The sequence below is a fragment of the Streptopelia decaocto genome (assembly GCF_964273445.1).
Source record: "Streptopelia decaocto genome assembly, chromosome: 1".
NCBI classification, from domain to species: Eukaryota; Metazoa; Chordata; class Aves; order Columbiformes; family Columbidae; genus Streptopelia; species Streptopelia decaocto.
Window position 1 is genome coordinate 47,913,549 of NC_138663.1, and position 21,109 is coordinate 47,934,657.

The 21,109-nt window shown below is 37.9% G+C and overlaps 1 long non-coding RNA gene across 2 annotated transcripts in view; it reads right to left on the minus strand.

The window, feature by feature from the left end:
- LOC309449994 overlaps nt 1–19,479 on the minus strand; it is a 78,069-nt gene extending 58,590 nt beyond the window's left edge. Inside the window, exons 1-2 of one of the 2 annotated variants that reach the window (XR_014186032.1) lie at nt 19,426–19,479; nt 12,247–12,351 (exon numbers count right to left, since the gene is read on the minus strand). This is a non-coding gene — a long non-coding RNA (uncharacterized lncRNA). Of the gene's footprint in view, nt 1–12,246; nt 12,352–19,425 lie in introns of those variants that run through there. The other variant, XR_014186033.1, reaches the window with a different exon arrangement.
- Nucleotides 19,480–21,109: the final 1,630 nt, after the last annotated feature.

A 21,109-nucleotide genomic window follows, 5' to 3' on the forward strand; every position in this document is an offset into this window, starting at 1 on the left:
TCTTTATTTTTCTTCAGAAAATTTAAGGAAAAGGGAAAACAACAGAAAGCAGCTTCTCTTCATTTTAGTCAAGCCAATGTCTCAAGATAGTTTCACCTGCATAGGGCAGTACCGAAAGACAGCTAAACTATGTGCTGTTTGTGATCTGTGCAGGGTTGGAAGCTTTTGGTAAAAGCAGTATTATGAACCAGTAGCTGGTTTAATATTCTTCTATAATCCAAAGGCATATAAATAGTTAACATTTAGTTTAAGGAAAGAATGATTCTTCAATGTGGTTCAGAATACTGATATTTTTGAGTTTATTAAATGATAGCCTAATATGAAATATGTACATAGGCAGGAAAATTTCCACTAATGCTTATGGTGGAACTGAAAATGAAGCAAAAATTAAAATTATGGTAGTGCAAACTAGGAAGAGATAATAGACTGATGCCATGAGGTGAAGTCTACTGAGTTTTGTTGCCCATTGACCGGTATGTACAGGGCAATGACTGTTTCTGAAGTATCATTTGGACTGCTAGACCAATGCAGAATAAACAAAATATTACTTACTGATGAAGCACCAAAAACGCAGCAACAAAATGGATTGCTCGTCAATTAAGGAAATACTAATAACTGAGCCAGGGTCACAAAAAAAAAAAAAAAAAACAAGCCAGAACCAAAAATTGGCAAATGAACATCATCATTGGTTTTGAATAAAATGAATGAAGTCAGATGCATATTAAAAATCTTTCAACAGTGTTACTATCAAACAAGGTTGTGGAGGGGGAGTTCTTAGAATGTATCAACAGAAAATGTTTCTGTCTATATTCTGGCATTTATTGAAAACACTGAAATTTTCATTTTAACATGTATTTTCAAAAACATTCCCGTGTTAAGAGGAACATCAGGCCACTTATTCTTTTTTTTGGTAAACTGAAAAAAGAAATATTCATAAAGATGCTATTAGTTTTCCTGTTTAACAGGAAGTTATTATATAAGTTTCACTGGAGAACAGAAAAGAAAGTAACCACTTCAAGGTAGATGCTATTTTGGAAAGTACTTCATGCCAGTGTATGTTAAGAAAATGGGATCCCAGTGCAAGCAATGCTGCAGTTTGACAACAGGGGAATATTCCATTAGTACTAGGCATGTTAAAATAAAACATTCTTGGTTTGTTTGTTTCTTTATTTTAAGAAGTAAGTGCAAGCTGTCATGTTCAAAAGCATTATTGCACGATCATCTCCTACATGTTCTCTCTTACCAGGACTGCTGTCACTAAGGATTGCCAAAGAATCCATGTGGAGTTATTCAGTTTCTTCCAGGGAAGAAGAAATATGAAACATGCCATGTAACTAAACTTGTCTCTGTTCTGACTTGAATCCAGATTGGAGGTGAAAAGCCAGAAAAGCTTTTACTATTTTGTGATACAGGCAGACTTTAAGTAAATGTCACACTTTATTTTCCCAAGTTTCCAAGCTGAGATTTTTGTTAGTCATGTGCAAAATATCAATCAGTGTAAGGTTCATGTGCTACTCTCTCTTTTGTGGAGGAATAAAATGAGGGAAAAAAAAAAAAGGTATATCAACAGAAGTCTCTAATTTAAAAAAATCTTTGCATCAGTTGCTGAATAGACAGTACTGAGCTTTTAAATATCTTAGTTATCCCCAAAAGCATGAACATGTGAAGTGAATGACCATACCTAACTTATTTATACCATTATAGCCAAGAAGCACTGATAGAGAAAATTCTTGATTCAACATTCTTGAGGCCAAAAAAAAGATAATAACCAATTGCAAATCAAGGGTTTAGACTCTGAGCCAAGACAATTATAGCTAGTCTCACTGTCTTTCCTCTCAGCTGAATGCGTTTGTGACAATAATATCCTTTACTTCACAAGAAGGTGTTGAAGACCTAATCAATATTTTTAGCAGAAGAGGTGAGTGTCTGAGCTTTTCAAAAATGTACTTGTATATCCTTATTAAAAATGTCTTCCCAATGCCGAAGACATTAGTTAAACATCAGTGAAATATTTAAACTTCACACCTAGTTTAGACAAAAAAAACTCAGGAAGAGAAATTCACGTGGCTGTGTTTTGAAGTTCTGGAATCTTACAAGGATGATGTTTGTTGTAGCATTTATCTTCCATATGACGCAAACTGGCTACATAGAGACAGCAAACCTAAACAGGTAGGATTCACCTCACTACTTTTAGTCATCTAAAATGTGAGTCCAGTCTAAGTTACTCATACACTTGCCTCTGTACTTTATATAGAGGTTTGGGCAACTGCCGAGACACTTCTGGCTTTGGAGAGGGATGTAAGAAGAAGAAATGGCCAGTAATATTGAGGCAAATTCTGAGTCTGAACCTAGAAAGAAAAGTAATAAGGGTAGGAAGAATCCCGACTCACATGGTTATCTTAGAGTAAGCTTTTAACTTGCGTATTAATAAAAGACAAGATCACTCCCACAGCTTGGGGCCAGTTATGTAATGTAGGAGCTGCACAGCCATATGACTGAATTTGTTTCCTTTTAAAAGGGCGTATATCCATACAAAATGAAGAGCAGTGCATGAATGAGTTCTACCCTTGCTGTGTAATGACTGAATAAGCAATCAAAACAAACAGTACACATTTCGCTTTCATTCCTATGTGATCTTGGAAATCACCACTGCATACATCAACAGAAATATGTAATGTCCTAATACATTCTAAGAGAAAAAAAAAAAGGGAAAAAAAAGCCATGCAAAATGATTTACGAGCAGCAGGCAAGAGAAGATGATCATATTTTCCAGAACTAAAAATAGCATATACTTCCTGATTTAATCTGAATTCAGGGAGCCACGGTACTGATGTTTTTCTGCAAGTGGTGCTTACCCAGAATAAAAGGAAACAAGCAGTAGTTGTGAGCTGTCACAGGAACTTCTGCAAAAAATCTGAATTCAAATCCTGTCTAGGTAATAGCAGAGAATGATACCATTGGTTTCATCTTATTGTCTCTAAGGAAATGGTTTAGCAAAGTTACTTCAGCATGCGCAACAGAGGGGTTATGCCTGGAGTCCTTCTGGTTGGGAATACTGCAGCAGGCTTGTGTGGAGAAGCAAGCACTGCAATTGATTGCATTTGACCAGGTTCAGTCTTCTGAGGTAAATGCAAAAAAAAAATATCTTTTTTATGACGAGTGTATCCTGGATATACTTTAATCAAATATCTCACCTGAATAAAAGACAGCAGAGAAAAAGGACAATAAGCTGAAACATGACTCACAATGATGAGGTAGGTTATAGAGAGTACTCTGTCCAGACCTGGTAGTGGGTGAGACTGTGGGCAGAGAAAGAGCGAAAGAGATTTGTATCTCTCTGCCCCAAGACATTTGAAACTAATGACCTGTAGTGTGTTTCATGAGTTTATGCAGAGATACTTGCAACATCTGTCACTTCTTTAAGGTTCTGTGGAGATTCAACAGTCCTGTCAGGTGTAGCAGATTGCAGCAGAATCAGTTATAAGCAGCAGCAGCAAATGTGCAAATGAATACATAACGCCCACTTAAAGCTTATGTGAATTCAGCTGCCGCTTTGGAATAGAATTAGCACTGGGTAGTATGTGCTCTGTCTTGTTAAACAGCTAGTGCCACGCTACAGTTGTTTGACAGCCTGAAAAAAAGAAAAAACACCTGATGTGCATCTTGTGCAGTAAGCTATAGTGTTAGTAATAGCAGGAACATATTATAAAACATAAATATCAGTTAATTAACTTCTGAAGAAAAAGTATACTTTACACAGAAAGGAAGGAGCAATTGGGACTTTCTGCAGGAAATATGCATCATTTCACAAACTTCATTGGCACTGTGATCTGAACAGATGTGTGTTTCAGCTCTGTTGCCTTGGCCTTCTCTGAAGTTCACTTATTCCAGACAGGTAATCAACTGCTGTGAAAATAAATTTGCCCTTGAGTGAGCCAAATGGATGTTTAGGGACTGGAAGGAGTCTGTCACTTTCCCAGCTCACAGTTTAGGTCAATGATTATAAGCACAGCAGTGTACACCTCACATTGAACACATCTCCTCGTGATGTTGATATTCAAAGACTGTCATCTTCCTTACTCAAGACCCTGAAATCCATAGGAAGAAATGACAAATGCCATGATAACTGAGTTAGTGGCTTTGTTTTCTGGATCATTGCTTATTTCCACACTGTTCCAAAATACAGGTAACTCACAGGTACAATCCACACAATTTTCTGAATTAATTAGGAAAAATACACACAGCAAAAAAAAAAAATTCATGCAGAAGGTAAGTCAGGCCTCTTGCTTTCTAGGCAAAGATGCTGTATTGAACTAAAGCAGCTGTGTTACCCTGAGTGACCTTCTGGTAACACTCTCATCTCTCCTCTTTCAAGCAGCAGGAAAATCTTAGTTCACTACACTCAGGGTTGTACTCCATAGAAGAGATAACCCCTTTTTCAGATATAAACATAAGAATTAAAAAGAGAGTGGATTTAACACAAGGTCAAACTTTGCAACTCAAGTTGCCTGCTGCCCTGTGGATATTTCTGTCCCTGCCTTGTGCTGGCATATGACTGTTATATACTACAGTATCAATAATACAGTATCCAATATAGTCTTAGAAATTTGGCAACATGAACATGCTTTCCACAGATCAGCCATAAGGAAGATATATATGAGAATACGAAGTTCTTCTGAGGTCCATTTTTCAGATTAAGTCCTGAGCTAAGATTGAATAGAAATAATCAAAAAGAAGAACAGAGAGATATGCTGATTTTTTTAATTTAAACTTTAAAAAAGAAAAACTAATTAAAAGAATTACAGGTGTTATAACTTTCAGAGTATTTTCAAAGGAAATCAACATTTTTAATTACAAGGAAAAAGTCAATATATTATTTAAAAATTCATGCTATCTTTCCCAGCCAATCCATCTGCACACAAATATCAAATTGGCAAAGCATAGTGTTTTGGATATTTAGGCAAGAAAAAAATAAGACATAAAAAATATGTTTATGAACTTTATCAAAGGTTTTAAATGCAGTATCCTGAACAACTTTTTTACTATTACACAGGATTGTCATGTGAAACCACTTTACAAAAAAAATAAAGATTTTTATTTATTCATCTTAAAACAGAATCTAAAGAGCTGACCTCAGGCCCAGGGAGAGAGGACACCAAACAGGCATGCAGTGCTACATCAACAAAAATGTTGCTGTATCTGTTTCCTACTTCTGTTGCTGACATTCAAAATTTTAATCTGAAAAGACCCCACAAACTGTTACCAAACAGTATTGATGTCTGAATTTTGTAAATGTATCCACTTGTACAAGACAGGTTTCATGAGGATTTCGTAGTAAGATTTCTACCTGTCACCCTAAAAGTTAACATAATCAAAGAGAAATAGTCACCTTCAGAGGACCACTTCTTCTATCATAAGATGTGACACTAAGGTATGTAGGATGAATGACCCTCTGACAGCGTCTTCATTGACTGAAGAGGAGAATTAACCAAGATCAGGCCCAATTTGACCTCAAACATCTGCTTGTCAGCATGTACAGGACCATTCAAACCATGTCTGTATGAACTAAATGTCCACTGAGCTAAACATCAAACTATAATCCACTCTGAATTTGGGATTTCTCACAAGACGGCTACTGCACCAGTCATTGTAAACAAGAGAAAAAATGATGGAAGAGGTGCTGGTGCTGTCTTGCTATTGCTATTAAAGCACTCAGGAGGGTCTTAAAGGCCTTGAACTCACATTACTTATCTGCTTCAGAGGTTGTGAACTCACACTTTCTGCAAGCATGGTCTAATATCTAGATGTGACACATTTTGGACTGGAGGGTCAGCTCTGCCTCTCCAGCTGAAGCTGCTCTACTTGATCTGCACATGTTTAAAAATTAATTGAGGTAAACACTGAGAATAAATCTTTCTTTTAGCTTAAGCACTTGTCTGAATATAAGGAAATGTGTATTAAAACTCTTCATCTAATTTGTGTTATTTTATCCAAAGTGAAATAGCTTTATCAAAAGTAGCCAAGACGACTCTCCTCCCTCCCACTCTCAGACTGTGCTGAAGTGCAGTGATTAGGGCAGTCTTTGGGGATATAAACAATTGCTGCTCAAGTCTCTTCAGGCAGAAGAAGATAGTTCTGCATTTTGTGGAAAAGGAATAGATTTAATTATTAAGTTAAGAAAAGTTCCATCTAATATCTTAACCACTTCCTTTCTCTTTTACAGAAAACCTGACAACTAATGTATGCCAAATCAGTGGTCCTTTTCAAAACTAACTGACTGGATCATTGGGCTGAGGCCAATTGTATGAGGTTCAACAAGGCCAAGTGCCAGGTTCTGCGCTTGTCATAACAACCCCAGGCAGCACTACAGGCTCCGGGAAGAGTGGCTGGAAAGCTGCCTGGAAGAAAGGGATCTGGGAGTGTTGATTGACAGCCAGCTGAATATGAGCCAGCAGTGTGCCCAGGTGGCCAAAAAGGCCAACAGCATCCTGGCTTGTATCAGGAATAGTGTGACCAGCAGGACTAGAGAAGTGATTGTGCCACCGTACTTCTCACTGGTGAGGCCACACCTTGAGTGTTGTGTTCAGTTTTGGACCCCTCACCATAAGAAAGACATTGATGTACTAGAGCGAGTGCAGAAGAGGCAACAAAGCTGGTGAGGGGTCTGGAGCACAAGTCTGATGAGGAGCAACTGAGGGAACTGGAGCTGTTTAGGCTGGAGAAAAGGAGGCTGAGGGGTGACCTTATCACTGTCTACAACTACTTGAAAGGTGGTTGTAGCATGGAGCGTGTTGGTCTCTTCTCCTGAGTGGTAGGACAAGAGGAAATGGCCTCAAGTTGTGCCAGGGGAGGTTTAGATTGGATATTAGGAAAAATTTCTTCACAGAAAGTGTTGTCAGGCATTGGAACAGGCTGCTCAGGGAAGTGGTGTAGTCACCATCCCTGGAAGTGTTTAAAAGGAGTTTAGATGAGGTTCTTAGGGACATGGTTTAGTGCTAGAGCTAGGTTATAATTGGACTCAATGATCCAGAGGGTCTCTTCTAACTGAAATGACTCTATGATTCTATGATTCTATGATTCTATGATTGGCTCGAGTTACATCCTCAGCAATTAGAAGTGAAGGCCCTGCTTGTTTACAATTAGGCTTTAAAATAAAAATGCAGTACTTACAACTCAATCCCTCTCACAGACTTCAAGAAGAAAACACAAAATAAACCTTAGTCCATGCTTGGAACTGAACTTACACTGAACCCTTCATGAGCAAAAGTACTTTGGCACCTCTGATTTCCACCAGGGACTAGTGCTGGAAATGACTGTGCTCTAACAGAAGGGCTTTTCTTCTGGTATTTCCAGCTGAGATGCCAAGTGGAAGTTCTGGAATCTGATAAGAAAGCTTGCTCTCATAGATGTTTATCCAAACTTGACCTAGACTGTAAAATTTTTAATATCTGGCTATCTTTATAAACTGGCACTCAAATTAGTTAGCAGAACAGTCTTCATTATTAATACTCAAGTATATATTTGTTGTTTTAGTATAAAACTTCCTTCTTTTCATAGAAACCAAAGCATTGAAAGTATCAGCAGTACAGGTTAATACAATAGTGAAAGACAATACCTCACTAGCAGATGCTAAAAATACGATCAAAAGAAAAACATTTGAAATGTCTGTCTTGCTTGCTCATGCTCTTAAATTACAGTGAGAAAAAATTTTACATCGAATTTCTAGTGTAAAATCCCAGAAATCACTGTGAAATCACTGAGAAGTCTACTATGAATTGGCCTGTATTTGCAATGGGCCTCGGCTGTAAAATTTGCCTTCATTTATATTGTCATCCACCCCATTAAGTTTTTAAGAGGTACTTTAACTGAAATTGGGAAGTGAGATCTTGGCCAGTTTCTCAATGGAAGAGCACTTATTCAGTCCTCATCCTGCCCTAGCAGCACCAGACAATCATAGTATGTAAAACTGACTAACTGTGCTGCTTGTTTTCTGAATGCCTTGCTAAAACATTCATGATTGGATATGAGTTCCATTCAGGAAAATTAATGCAGAGATTACAATATACCCTCAACAGTGAACTAAAAAGAAAAGCACCCTCTGACCTGATAAAACAGCTGTGTACCGTTGCATAAGAGTGAAGGACTGAGCCCAATAAATTATTACAGCTAACTGATTGTGATTGCATCAACTTGTGAAATAGCTTCATTCCCTTGTGCTGGGGAATGAAGTAATATCATCTTCTCTAATACCACAAATGATTAAAGTGATACCTTCAGATGACTGGGCCTGATATACCACAATCATGCCTTTCTTTCTGCATTGGCAATTGTATGGGCATTTTCCAGTAAACTCCTGCTTTTAATATCTACAACAGTTATGCAATTTATGCAACTATCTGATCAATTTATACAATGCACCTGTCACAAATATTCTGGATGAAAGTATACATGATACAAAACCTCATTTTATCAATAAACCCAAACTGACACAATTTCAAATAAATACCTCTCAAACAGAAAAAAAAAAAAAAAAAACAAAACAAACTAGACAACAAGACAATTTTTCTCTAAATCCAATCCTAAATTATTATAGCTTTTATCAGTAGTATTCATTGATAACCAGCACACTAGATCAAGAAATGAAGATCACAGCAAGGTAGAAGTTCATTCTTCTTACCTGTTGCCTTGTAAGATACTGTGTCTTTCAGATACAGTGATCTTAAGAGTCAGTAATTGATGTGCATCCAGAATGGAAGTGGAAGGTAGGATAGCTATTAAGCATCAATGCAGTAAAAGACATGGAGCAGAAATCAAACCAGATTTTACTCTTTCTGAGGTTTCAAATCATTTTAAAACCTGGGCACTACGACTGCTTACTCTGCATGACCAAAACAGTGGAAAATCTGCATTTTGACATAGGCTTGTAAATAAGAAAACAAAACAGAATAAAGTTCCCTGGCTGCTATTGCTGCCAAGGTATTGAGATGCACTTGAAGATTCTAGAAGATACTCTCAGTTCACAAGGTGGCCAAAAGGAAGGAAATAGCTCCTTCAGTCCTAGACAGTACCTCTCCCAGACAGTCTGCCAGCTTCTCTCAGATGTGCTTCAGGTATTTATCTCTCACTCAAGTAATTATGTCAACCCAGCATGAAGAAAGCTGAGGAATCACATCATCTGGACAATAGGAAGCAAAGTGGAGCTAAGGGACACCGCTGTTTTGATGGCTACAGTCACAGAGGTCACAGTGTTGCCTTTAGTGTCTACATATATGACTTTAAATAAAACATATGACGTAAAAGTCTACCATGCAACAAACTGCTTGTCTTCTTTGGTAAAATAATCATTCTGAGGTTCACCCTTCCAGAGGGAAAAGATTGGCACTCTTGGGCATGTCTGTGCCTGATTTTTTCAGGAACTGTAAATGTCACATAAATGATGCTTCATGTGAAAACTCACTTGTGACAGTTCTGAAAATATCTTCTTGGATGTAAAATGTATCTGCTAGTATATTACACAGCCAGAAGGTATTGATACAAAGATCAAGAAAGGCAAATACAGTGTTGCTGACATTTTTTAAAGGGTCAAATGCAAAATGTATCTCTCTCAGAATCAAAGAGAGTTTCTGAAATCACTTTCTGATTTCCATCTCTCTTTGTATGTCAGATTATCAGAAGACTGGGCTAGTCTAGAAGTTATTCCTACCATCTTGTTTACATAAACTGTCTACCTTAACTCTAAACCACCCTGTTTTAAAACAAATCTGTTTTGGTTGGTTCATACTGCAGAGCTGATGGCTTTCCCAAATCTGCTATTCCAAGCAAATAGAGACAGAGATCCTTGGGGATGAGGGGTTACGCGGTGCCTGCTTTTCTTTCTCTTTTGCAATGGTGTAAACCCACAGCAGCTTTGATGGACTTAAAGCAGATACAACCTGTGTATGAAAGAGGTTTTTAGGCTTAAGTAACTAGGTTTGAAGTAGGAGCACCTAATAAGTTGTTCCAGAGGGCAACTGCTTTTGAACCAGAGAATGCATTTGGGTCATCTCTACTATGAAGCGATAAACTGTGTAAGTTCAAAGTACAGTGAAAAGCCTGAACATTATCCATGCTTATTAGCACACAGAGCTTGTATAAGCACTATGGGAAATACTATTGTGATTGTGGACACAAACCAACTCTGACTGCAAGACTGTATATGTCTGTTGTTACTGTTTTAGGAGTTATTACTGAATCTGTATGTGTCACGTTCTTTCAAACAGCTCTGAGGTCCTGTCACTTTTTATATCTTATTATTCAGTGAACAAAGACATAGCAGGTTTGTCAAAAAAAAAAGTCACTGTAATGATAATAATCTATAACTGTGAGTTAAACTGACTCCATATTAACCTGAAGATTTTTGAGAATATGTATTAGCTAGCACATTCCCTCTATCTAGAAAGCCAAGAGTACCAAAACTAACAGAAGTGTAAATTGACAGAAACTCCTCTCTGCAATTTCTTTTTTTCCAATTCTTTCAAAAGCAGAGACCAAGATTAAAATTACTGGTACACTCTATATTCCCTGCCTTCACTTTTATGCTGTGAATATTATAAGCAATTCAACAAAGTGGATAGAGCCCAGGAGCAACAACTGTGCTTTAATTCTCTTTTAAGGAATACTTCACATCTAATAGAGGGAAGTGGCTTGCAATCTATACTTCTATGATGGGCTAGTAAATATGATTAAGGTATGTGCTTAAGGTAAATATGTCCTCAGTTTATGCATACGCACAAAAAAACCCCATAACAGTAGCATACACCAGTACTTGTTTCAAAAAAGTATGAGATTCTTTACCAGCACAGTTTAAAAGCAACTCCACTCACATTCAGAGAGTTATATTTTTTGATACTTACTCAGTCTGGACTTACATATAATGCAACTCATAGTCTGGGGAATAACGAAAAAGGCAAAATATCAAACCAATATGGGCCTATCATGCACTTATGGTGTGTTTCACTGTCAGAATGAAATTCAGTACACAGAAGAATATTCTTACAAGTACACCCAGCTTGAATTTAAGTAGATATGGAAGAAAAATAAATTACAGCAGCCCTGTTAGTTCACTGAAATAAAGTACAATAATACGTTACTATTGTTGGATTAATGATTGTGAGCATTCTCTAGCTAACCAGGTTACATAGTTAACTTTGTATTACCAGCCACCTTTATGAGATTTTCAATTCTTTGCATTGACTTTGCACTGCATAGCTTACATAGTGTATTTTCTGTACTTCTCTGATTGTATTCTTCCTTGTTTATGATTCTTGCATGCAAACAGGCTTTTTGAGAGTTCATCAGTTCCAGCTGGCTATTTTTCATTTGATGTCAATAGTTCTTTATTGAGCTATTTATCAGAATTCTTTTCATTGCATCCAATGGGTGATGTCACCAAGAAAGAGTTATAATTGCAGGTGGGAAATGAAAAGGAGATCAAAAAGCTTTCAAGTAACAAAAATTCTCTATTTATGCAAGTGTTCTAAGAAACAAAGGCAGCAATAAGAAACAAGCAGACAACAAAGTAGGTTTCAAATGGGAGCAAAATTATGGCTAAACATACTAATCTTCGAAGTTTAACATGGGTTGTCAGCAGTTCTTTCAGAAAGTCGAGCTCCTGAAACTGCAACTGTAAAACCATTAGTCAGCTATATGAGAGTGAATATTTTCCTTTTCCAAATCAGATTTATAGAATATTTTGCCTTCTGTCAGATTATAGTGTATTTGCATTTAATAGTTCTAATTTAGAATGTTTGAGTTATAAATAGATAGGATAAATGGCATAAATTAACGTTGATATGAAAGACTAAAAAGTTTTTCTTATAAGCTCTAAACCACTTCCATGTCAAAGGAAAGCTAAACTGCTCTACACTTGAGGTTTTCTGAGGTAAGAAATGCATTGGTGTTTTAGAGTAGTTCGTGTGCATTTGAATTGTGAGATCTGCTATCCAGATTCCTCTCCGTGTTAACTATCGCTGACCTTCAACCATGGAAAGCAGCTAGTAGAGTGACTTAATTTGGCACCTGTTCTGGGGATTTCTGAATAGCTGAAGCCAAAAGCAATTCACATTTAGGTGGCCCAGCCTGTTCTCAGCACATACTGTATTTTACTGTGGATTTCCTTAGGAGATTTTACAGGCGATACTGTACAGAAATTCCTAAGTGTTGCCTTTCACTCTTTCAAATGACAAATATTAGGCTGCTTTTACTTACTTAAATTCTGTGGTAAGAGTGGCATCCATAGGAGAGATTCCTCCAGTACAGTAATTGTCATACATTTTCCAATAATGCCTTATGGGAATACACATTCCTTGGGAACTGAAAAGGAAGGGAAACTATTAATCAAGTGAAACTAGGCTTGAAATCTAAATGTGACACTATCGGGTATGCACATTGTATGGAATTTTCTTCCCATTTCTTGAGGATAATCACAGGAAGAGTGTGGGTGGATTGGCTCACATATGAAAAGACATTTCTCAGCTAAAGGAAAAACAACAACATTTGAAAGCATAGGGTTTCTACACAACCTGTGAGACATAGGACAAAAGTAAAGAAATAAACTGGAGTCTACTCTCACACTAGTCTATGCTGAAATTATTGTTCCACCTCCAATAACAAAGTTAAAATACCTTCTCAATTTCTGATTCTGGAATTCTGCTACCCTACGTATGTTATTTTACTGTTTCTAATTCTTGTGAGGGCTTTTAATTGTCCAGAACTAAAAATATCCACAAAGAGCTGAACAACTTAGATTCCAATACTCATTATAAAATAGAAAAGAAAAAAAAAAAAAGAGGGGGGGGAGGACATCCCAGGGCTTCAGACAGATTCCTCCATGAATAGTCTTTTAGACTTTTACCAAGAAACATCACATTCTTTCATGAGGAGATATTCTACTGTTTTTGATGTCTACAAGATAGTACATAAAGGATGAAAATACCTTTATTTCTTGTCAGCTTCACAGCTATATATGGGCTATAACAAAGTGTACAGAAGAAAAGATGGGCATGATCTTCAGGAGAATGAAAGGGGATATTTCTGAAGATTATTTCCCCCACTCACGTAGCATTCTTGCTCTTGCTTGAAACATTCTTGATCCAGCTGGTTGTTTTGTTCACATTGGCTTTCACTGCCTAATCTAGTGAATTCATTATAGGTCCCTCCCTGAGGGCTCAATTTTCAGCTGCACTGAGCATGACCTATATCAGCTGTGGGAAAAGGGAGGCAAAGGTTCTGCGGGTGCCTCACACCTCCCTGTGTCCTTGGAAAGCCGTGGGGGGACCCAGCCATCGCACCAGCCCAAGCAGACATGGCTTACATGATGTTGTCTTGCATTGGTCTTGGGGATTACTCTGCTCACAGGAGTCTGTGTGTCCCAACATGAATCCTGCAATGGAGCATTGCAGGGTAGGAGAAGCTACCATAAAAAAAATGCTGGCTCTATGTTAGGACAGGACTCACCCATGACAAGGGATCCTCCATGCTGCAGGGCTGATCTTGAAATATAAAGAGATTTTTCTGGAATGAGAATCTGGAATCAGGTGTGTTGTTTCTGAGGTAACTGGACAAATGTCATTGCAACAAGTAGTATAATTTTATTTCTTGGTTACATGCTAGAGATACAGTATTACGGAGAAGCTCTGTGCAAATGGATTCTATTTGTTCATGTGCTACAAATGGACAAACAGTTCTCTGTTTTTAAAGCTTTTTTGGATGAGATTAATCATTGTGAAGACGGAGCTGTGTCCCTTTTGTCCTCACTAGAAAGTGGGTGGTTGCCTCCCACACTCACATTGCTGCCAGATTTGGCAGCAATAACACTTTGGCAGCAAGAATTTATCTAGGAGGTCCCAACACTGTAAAGTAACCTCACTACTCCCTAAAAATATCCTGAGTTGAGTAGTTTAGCTCTTTGCTTTTGGTTCACTGAGCTACTATCACTACTTACACACACACAAACACACATGTGAACCTATCTCCTAAGCACTGTAAGGAACCTAAAACTTACAAATCAATAAGATAAAATGGTCCCAGCCAAGGAAGAAGAACAAGCCAGATGAAAACATCATAAAGACCCCATGCTGGCACAGCACACTCTGACTCATACTTTCCAGTTATAGATGTCATCCATTAGGTTAAAAAAATAATAATAAAAATCATTCTCCATTCTGGGTTGTGGTTTTTCTTTTTTTTCTTTTTTTTTTTTTTTTTTTTTTTTTATTGCTTGCTTTAATAGCTCTGCTCTTTATCATCTCCAGTGTTGAGCAGCTGATCCCTCTTGCCTTGGCTAAGGACATGTGATAGTTTTGCTGAATAGCTGCAAACATGCTCTCTGCTGGGTACTAATAGCTGGCACATTAGGCTGCTTGGTGAACTGTGGCAGCCAAACAAAAATGCATTCAACAGACTGATTTCAGTTAAAAAGTGGAGGGTTGGGGTTCTTTCCCCCCCCCAACCCTGCTTGATGCCAGAGATCTTAAAATAGTTCTGTCAGAGTTTTCTTGTTACCCAATTTGGAGCCCAGAGGTAGGAAGCAAGCCAACACAGCTGGTGGAGACTAAGTGTCTCACAGATAGGAAAGCTTACATGCTTACATGGGCTTCATTTTATTCTTAATTGCCATTCTTCACTTTATTCTTAACTGTTATTGATGTTGTTACTGCTATTGAAGTGCCAAGAAAAAAATGTCCAGGCTTGCAGAGGTTTAAGGTCTACCAGCTGAAGACCTTTCTTTCCCTCCTGTCTTCATCACCAGGCCCTGTACTTTATCTTCAGTAGTTCCCCCATCTTTTCCCTCATCAGGAATGTAGATATAGTTAGTTGTTCCACTCTGAGCTCATACTGATACCTGTGCTGAGCTGGTGCAAGTGATGCGTAGTGATGCTGTGATGTGAAATCATTCTCACAGCAGGCTGGATATAAAATCAGCAGTCTCCTTATACTTAGGAGTACATGCTAGGTTTCTATCATATTTCTGAGGAGAAAAGATTATTAGAGCGGTACCAGCCTTCCTGACAGCAGGCTAAAATTTACACAACAAATTGAAAATAAACTATATACCAATAATTAGAGTTTCCATATAGTCATCTAGTAAGTACTGTGCTGGCCAGTCTTGGAGGTACAGTAACTTTCTTCCCCTAAGTGTGAATATCAGAGTTTTGGAAGCCTATTTGCTTCTGTGATTTTTTTTTTTTTTCCTGTTAGCTATTTGCTATCACCTGAACACCCTCATGGGACTTTTCCTCATGCAATATGTGATAACTCCTACTAGTCTTGAGTTACTTGTAATTGTACAGTTCCTACAGGGTGGATTTTGAAAGCAGCCCAGTCTGGGATAATACTGTTATAGATCACAGAACTCCATGTTCCTAGTACATCTGTGGAAGCATTTGGAGGAACAGCAATACGAATGGAAGTAACACTGATTCATTCTATCTTCATATGAAAACAGAGGGAACAGTTGGCTTCTCTAAACTGGAATGATACAGATACAGAGATCTGAATATGCAAAAATAGCACAGCAATTTCTAGGAGAAGACTAAACATGTCTCAGAAATGTATTGAAAAACAGTGCATTGAGGTCTACAGGGAAATAGTTGAAAGGTGCAGAGTGCAACGCTCGGTTACCCTACACACTAGGTTGCATAAAAAAAACCCAGTAGGAGTCTGGTATTCAATCCCTGTTTATGCCTTTAGACTTCTGTTGTCTTCAACAGCTTACTCTAGCAAGAAGAATGTCCCCTACTGTAAACAAACCTCTGATTACGGCACTTGTAAATGAATGACAGAGCCTTTTGAAGGAGATGAAGAATCAAATTCTGCACTGATTTAGGACTTTGACAAAGCATCTCTTGTGGGTGTTGGTCTATTAATTTACAGCATTCCATTGCCCGGTGTTTCCTTCTGCTTCCTCATGACAGTGTCAGAATAATTCACTACATATCCACATTGCTCTGATAGGAACATCAGGTCCAACATCTTAGCCAATACTGGTAATGAAAGTGGTCTTGCCTGAAGATGCACGTCTGTGAGTGGGAGCTGCTAGAGCATACATCTTCCTTTCTACCAGCACAGTTACAGGAACAGTAACCTCCAGTAAGCAAACAGCTGAGAAGGTATTTCCTTAAACAACTTCTGCTGTTTGCACAGAGAATATGAATACAAGTCTCTATACTCTGCACTAATTCATGCATGTGATTATGTGCAAGCTTATGCCCACCTCCATTCCGTCCCCTTGTATCAGCAGCTCACCGCTTGTGTTGGTTCTGAAGTCCAACACAATTAAATATAAGCAACACACAACTAGAGAGGATTTTAGACATGCAGGCATTTGCTACCATCTGCCTCCTTTTCTAGGGAAGAGAGACAACCTAACACCTAAGACTGGAGTTTTGCAGGTATGTCCTGAAGTTTGTGCCCAACTTCCACTAGCTGTTTGGAGGATCTGTATGATTCTCTCTCCTTGGAGGGTATCTCGGAGGCTTTAACCTAAGTAGAGAGATTTTTGTTGTATTCTTAAGGTGAGATTTACATTATCAATCATTTGGAAGTGTGTCACCTAAGCTACTATTTTGGTCCTCTCTGTTAACTGGAGAGGGATAAGCACCTTCACATGCCAGTTGTCTACATCGTAAGACAGTTGTATAAGAAAAAAGATGACTTTTCATGCAGCATTAATAGAGAGGGCCCTGATGACTCTCTGAAACTGTATACTAAAGCTTGTTTGACTAAGTCTGTATGAGGTAAACCCTATTTTTCTGTAATTCTTCTGTCATAACTGAGCCTACCACACAGACACCACACCGAAGCCTCTATTTACCTTCTTTCCTGATGATTTTCTACAAAAACCTCGTTAGCTCAATTATCCATAAAGCTACCCATAAGAAGAAAAGATCTTGAAATAGATAACAGATGTACTTAAGAGTTACATCTTGTGATGAATGAACACAAAATCCCAGCTTCATTATAGCCAGCCCACACAGTCACATTTTTATTGCTCATATGTAATGATCAACAATCATTTGGGACAAAAAAACAAACTCTAGCCAGAATTTTAACACAATCTCAAAATCAAATCAAATCAAATCAGATCAAACCAAATCTTGAAATTCTTCACAATGTTTGAAACACCTGGGAGAACCACCCTGGCTTGACCCTAACTGTTAATTTCTATCCTTTTGATGTTCTCGGTAAGATCTCTGTTTTAATCTTCCAGTCTGTATTATCCTTTCCTACTCCTGCTCTGAATGTCACACATCATCCTTAACATTCTAATTTTTCCTTTCAAAATATCTTCAATTACAACAGGTCTGTTCCTCACCCATGAAATTTAGCTTCCAGTTCATTCCTAATTTTTTTAATCAACTGTATGATAGCCCTTGGGCTCATATGATAACATTTCTGTTCTGTCTGTTTAGATGTGTTCATTATTTATGGCAGATATTTCTCTTCCTGTTGGTGAGTTATTAATACCTTTAAATACCCATAACTGTTCTATAAATCCTGATGTATCCTTTGTATGGTGATCCTCCCTTTTCTCAAAATGCCCCTTCCTGTACAAAGACATTTACCTGAGCCTTGAAACTCTTTTTCTACCTGCATTACTCTTGCCTCGGTGTTAGCAGGTAAACAAATTTAGGACACAACTACACTGATAGGTGCAGATAGTTACATAAGCATTCTGCCTAAACTCCAATCTGGTTGAATACCATGTAGTTCAAACTATTTTGTCCTGCTAAGAATAAAACGTTTATTGCATCTTAGACTCTCGGAGTGAAGACACCATTATTTGGACCTCTACATCTGATTATTTTATTTCCATGGCCAAAATCAGAAGTGAACTGCAGTTTATGCAGAAGCATTTGCAAATATTTTGTATATGATATTTGTCTACCTACAGTATTTCTCAAGATTTATAGGAAATTATTTTCTGGTCATCTAACTCATTTTCTAAGTGCTGAAGTCATTTGAAGTGAATTCTTCTCCTGAGAGGAAGTCCAAGGCTTGTGAGGCTTGTCTCTGCCAGTCTAATTACAGCATTTTGTTTTCTTGCAGATGTAACCTACAGCCAACACAGGTGATTCCCAGTCAGGTAATGGGGAAGAAAATTGTACAGAGTTTTGTTCATTCTCACATAGAACTGCAATAAAAGATGGGTAATTAGTACTTCTTAGTACTCTTTTGACCAGATAGACTGGAAAAATTCATTGTAGAGCACTGCCAACTGCGGATAATGTTAGAAGTGTAGAATCAGTGCATTATAATAGATTGTTTCTTTTTTTTTTCTTTTTTTTCCTTCTTCTTCCAGTTCTTCAGATTCTGTATCTTTACATTAAAAGTTGCTGAGACTGGTCAAGTCAAGCTTACCAGATGTCAAATTTTGATGGTGATTATAAGATACTTAGGTATCTTAGCTTTCATCTTTTCTAGAGATAGCATTGCAGAGCAGAAACAGGTTCTTAAGTCAACCAGGTAAAAGAGTCTTAGTTTCAGTGGTTAAAAGTAACACTTTGAACACCACATGAAAATGAAGAAGTAACAGTGCCGATCACGGAGCAGAGAGGTAAAGCTCTCTGCTGATCACTAAGAAGCCAGCTATATGCTGCACTAGCACGTTTCCCAGAACATCTTGACAGACGTTTCCCATGCAGCGTATTATGTTAGATTAACTTAAAGGTAGAAAAGGCATGGACAACTATAACAAGATCTGCATCCAGCAATGTAATAAGAGACATAGGATTCCATAGAACAGTAAAGTGAAAAATGATCAGATGAAACACTTGGCTGCAATGCCTACTTACTTAATTAACAATATCCCTGATCTAATAAAATTGTCATACTATGGATCATCTTGTCCCAGTTCATTGAGCAGAGGTGTCAATTATACAACCAGTGGACATTTGAGCATTTTTTCTGTATCTACTAAAATTGTATCGGTTTGTTTTTTGTTTTGGTTTGGGGGGTTTTGTTTGCTTGTTTTGTCATGTTTTGTTTTCTTTTTCTTTTGGCCTGGGCAACCACACTTATGACAACATGCTCCCAGGCAAATCCTTGTCTCACATGAATTAAAATACAGGATCTTCTTGGCTCCCAGTTAGTTGCATTGTTTTCATCTAATAAAAAACATCAGTGGAAAAATTCACCACTACGCAAAAAGCAAAGAACTTGAAGCACTTTAACAATTGTGTATTAGTGCTGGCATGCTTCAAAAATAACTGCTGAACATTGCTAAGAGGACTTCAAGAATATATAATTATTTATGACAGGCTTTCAGCTTTTTTCCTTCTCCTAAATGGTTGGTGTTAGTTGAAAGCTAAAGGAATACTGTGAAAATGAAGGAAGGAAAGCAGTGGGATTCTTTTTGTAAGGCAACTGTTCTCCATCTTCACTCACCCATGAGCAGCCATACTAAACATCTCCTGGGAGGATCAATATTCAAAGGTGTTTGGACTTCAGATTTCATGATCTGAAATCCATGTCTGTAAATAGAAAGAATGAAGAACCATGAATAGAAATGAGTAGAAAACTGTTTATTCCCATTCCAGAAATAAGTTCAAGTCAAGAAACAGTTTTCCATTCCATATAGGGATTAAATAGGGACCTTTCAACTTTTTCAAAAAAAAAAAAAAAGCAAGTTAAAGCTTTCGTTGTCTCACTCCCTTTGCTGCTCCCCTTCATGTCCTCCAAAAGAGACAAGCAATTAAAGTGCCAGCCTCCAAGGAAAAGAAACTGGACCTGAAGCCCAGCTCTGCTAGCCTGATGAATTCACATGCCTGTTCTCAGTACTTGGCAGTCCTGTCATGCATTGCAGAAGAGTGTTCAACCTGCAGGCTAGTTCTTAGATCAGATACAATTCATTTTTTGTACTTAAAATAGCCCACCCTAGAGCTCAGATGCATTTACAACCATCACTTTTCTGATGCTGACGTATTCCCACCAAACCTCTCAGAGCACATTGACTCAGCTTCAGCACTCACCCCCAGTCTCTCTCTGCTGCAGGGCGGAGCAGAACTTGGTGGTTTTTTGAGTACCCACTGTCACTAGCAGGACCCTGACTCATTCTCAACACACACGAGGCACAAATGAAAAATGGAAGTGAGAATGTAGGAAAAAGGGAGGCCTACATATCCCATAGAAACACGTACCTCTGTTGTGGGATTTCTTCCAGAAAACTGAATGAAAGGTAACCAGCTTCTTAAATCTGCCTAGGAGAGATGTTCTTACATCAACAATGTCATCACTAACTCACATCCCTGAGTAGCTACTCAGAAAACAGTGTTTTTTTGGCTTTTTTCTCTCTAAATATCAGCATCGTTTGCATCTCACAATCCTTGTTGAATTTCACTGGACTACCTGCATGTCTAAAATTCAGCATTTGCATAAGTATTTGCAGCACTCTGGTCATATCTTATTCATTCTGGAATATCAGGAAATATGCAAAAAACAAAGTTTGTAATAGTCTGCTAGTCTGTATTCCATGACTGAAGGAAATATTCCCATGTTGAACACACACAGCAAAATTAAATTTTTTCCTCCCAGTGAAGGATGTACTGCTCTACCTAACTAAGCAGTCTGATTTCTTCTCAGGTGATGGCCTGTTTGTGAGTGATGGGGTTGAAATCTGGTCACTGGTATTACACATGAGAATTAATGATACCAATAATAATAATAAGATACTTTAGAAGCATTTTAAAGATGGTCACCCTACATAATCTTTAACAATCTGTCACTTGCTGGATCTTCTTGGGCACAGTTATTAACATCAGCACTAACAGCTGCTGCCACCCTGAATGTCAGGGAAGGAAAAGTTTGGAATAAAATTCCATCCCACATTTTTAGTTTTTCAGGCTGAACTTAGGGATGTAAACACCTCTGACCCTGGTATGCAGGCTTATCTGGATCTCCACTTTGCAACTGGACCACCCAGAAGAATTTAAACAAAATAACAGAAGTTCACAGTGGCTCAGTGTCAGCTGCATCTGAACATATTTGGGTGTTGCTGGAATAAGTTAAACTATTGCAATGCTCAGTAAAACAAGCTGTGAACACAAGTAAGTGAATCATTGTTTTACCCTTG